This window comes from Sapajus apella, unplaced genomic scaffold, assembly GCF_009761245.1.
Source record: "Sapajus apella isolate SASKATOON/1434 unplaced genomic scaffold, GSC_monkey_1.0 scaffold97, whole genome shotgun sequence".
In the NCBI taxonomy this organism is placed as follows: domain Eukaryota; kingdom Metazoa; phylum Chordata; class Mammalia; order Primates; family Cebidae; genus Sapajus; species Sapajus apella.
Genome location: NW_022437037.1, coordinates 7,016,765 through 7,019,277, shown reverse-complemented (window position 1 = coordinate 7,019,277; position 2,513 = coordinate 7,016,765). Strand labels below are relative to the sequence as shown.

The window sequence follows — 2,513 nt, the reverse complement described above, 5'->3', positions numbered from 1 at the left end:
GGGTTCAAGCGAGCCCCCCGCCTGGGCCTCCCAAAGCGCTGGGATTAGAGGCGGGAGCCGTCGCGCCGTCGCGGGATTTACTGTGATGTGTTGCGCATCGCGCGTTGTTCGCAAGACCTGATGTCTCCCTTTCGGTCATGTATCACGATATATTCCTCCGAAAAACTACGCGTTTCCGTAATTTGCATCACATCTTAGGTCTTTAAGGGGAATCTGTAGAGAACGATGACTTCATCATCGCAGTACATCTGCTGAAGTACCTGAGGCTTTGAAAAAAGAAAAAAAAAGGCGGAACGGAAACGGCCAGGGGGCAGGTGCTGACCCCACCCCCAGCGAGGCTCTGCCCGGAGCTGCCCCGCCCGCAGGAAGCCCGGGGCGGGGCCGAGGTCAAGGCTCCGCGGCAAACTCGCCCTTCCCCGCTGACGGGCACCAGGGATTGGTCGGGCCCCGGCTTCCCGGACGTGACGGCAGGGCCCGCGTGGGCGGTGCACCGCTCCGATCTTCCTCCGCCACGCCCCCTGAAGCTCCCAAACCTGAAAGCGGCGGCCGGGGCGGGGCCTGCGGGCGGCGGCCGCGGGCGCGGGGGACGGGGCCTACCTTTCGGCGAAAGCGGGTTGGTGGCTGCGGCTGCGGCTGCGGGGCTGCACTTCCGCCAGTGGTCGAGAGCGGGGCCCCCGGCATGGAGATGGGCTACCAGCTGACGCCAGGCAGAGTGCGGTGAGGGGAGCGGCGGGCTGGAGGCCGCAGGCCTGGCGGGAGTGAGCGCAGGCGCGGCTTGGGCGCGCAGGGTCGCGTTGGGGAACCATCGCGGCACTTGGGGCCCGGTGGACGGATAGGTGGGAGTCGGCGCCGCCTCGGCCGCTTCCCTCGGTGCGGGGGCGGGAGCACCCCTAGACGGCTGGCGGCCGCCCTGTTGCCTTCCTGCATGCTGGACCCGGTCGTTGATACCCCCTGTCCTTCCGTTGTCTACGCTGCGGTCTTGCGTGAGCTGTATTTTGGTGTGGACACTGCATAGTTTCCTTCGGGGAGAGCAGGATGTCTCGGGGTGGGGAGTGTCGGTCCCCTCCACTCCCTCGCCTACCTCCGGCCCGGCGCCCCTCCCTTTGGATTGTTGTTGTTTTTCTTTTTTTTTTTTTTTTGGAGACAGGGTCTCTCTCTTGTCACCCAGGCTGGAGTGCAATGGCCCAATCACGGCTCCCTGCAACCTCGACGACCTGGGCTCACGCGATCCTCCCGCCTCATCCCCCGCCCCCTCCCGAGTAGCTTGGGACCACAGGCCTGTGCCACCACTCCCAGCTAAGTAAAAAAAAATGTGTTGCAGAGACAGGGCTGAGCTGGTTGCCCAGGCTGGGCTCAGTTATTCCAGCGATCCTCCGGGCCGCCGCGCTCGGCCGGTCCCTCCGTTTAGAACACTCTGTTTCTTCCACCTGGGGGGACTGGAGCGTATGCTGCTGGCAACAGGGCTTTGTCCGTCCTCCCCAGGTTGCGGAGTCCATGGATGTGCCCCACAATTTGCACGACCCGAGTGAAGGGAGGCTGACTGCCTGGGGTAAAAAAGCCCCACAAGGAGAAGGCCGAGTGTGGTATTTGATAAGTGATACAGGCCGAGTATCCTAGGACTGATGTTACTTGCGCTGGGTACCTTGGGGGGAATTTTGGCTCAGTGCATAGCTATCCCCGTGAGTCGGGACAGCCCCCGGTGGAACTGGGAGTCAGAATTGCAGTTCTGCTGTTCGTTTGTTACCTGAAAGTCCTCAGACAAGTTGTCTAACCTGCCTTGTTTTCTTCATCAGCTGGGAGTATTTATCCGTCGTAGGATTCATGTCAGGCTCAGATGAGATAAGAGTATAAAAGCCACTTACCAATTTTTCTTTTTTTTTTTTTTTAATTTCAGAAATGTTCTTTTGGGGCCAGAGTCTGGGTATCTATGAATGCAAATCCGTGTTTGTTCACAACTAAGCCCAGCTGAGACGATCACTTTTCTGTAGGCCATTTGCCCAGGTAATAATTTTTTTTTTTTAACAGGAGATCAGACCACCAAGGTAAGTGCAATGATGGAAACATGTGCAGAGTCCTGAAAGATAGAGAAGAAGGTCATCAGAGACAGACTGGAAGAGAGGACGGGTCGGGCAGGCCCCCCCCAGACGTGGTGACACTCAGGGAGGGCTTGCACACTGGTTGTTCTCAAATTCAGTTTTCTCTCGGAATCTTAGTGGAGTTCTTTAAAAGGGAAACAATTTTATCCGTAGGATCTCTTTTGCTTTTTTAAGTTCCTGAGGTAAGTCTGATGTGCATTCACAGTTAAGAATGCATTCACAGTTAAGAACCAGGCAGAGGTATGAGGGTGGGTTTTTAAGGCTGATAGATGAGCTTCCATAAAGGCAGGGAATACCAGTCACCATGAATGGTTCTAGGAAGAGCAAGTGAAGGGAGGTAAGTGTGGAAGGAAAGAAATGATGCGGAAGATGGATCATCGAGGGCCTTGTGTATGTTTTTTTTTATTTTTATTTTTA

The 2,513-nt window shown here is 56.7% G+C and overlaps 1 protein-coding gene across 7 annotated transcripts in view; it reads left to right on the top strand.

The window, feature by feature from the left end:
* Positions 1-581: 581 nt before the first annotated feature.
* Positions 582-2,513, top strand: part of SETX (senataxin) — an 85,191-nt gene continuing 83,259 nt past the window's right edge. For 4 of the 7 annotated variants that reach the window (XM_032257680.1, XM_032257678.1, XM_032257679.1 and 1 more), the window contains exons 1-2: positions 582-717; positions 1,895-2,001. The gene's annotated coding sequence lies outside the window, so the exon portion shown is untranslated. Of the gene's footprint in view, positions 718-783; positions 984-1,894; positions 2,043-2,513 lie in introns of those variants that run through there. The other 3 variants (XM_032257676.1, XM_032257681.1, XM_032257677.1) reach the window with 3 other exon arrangements.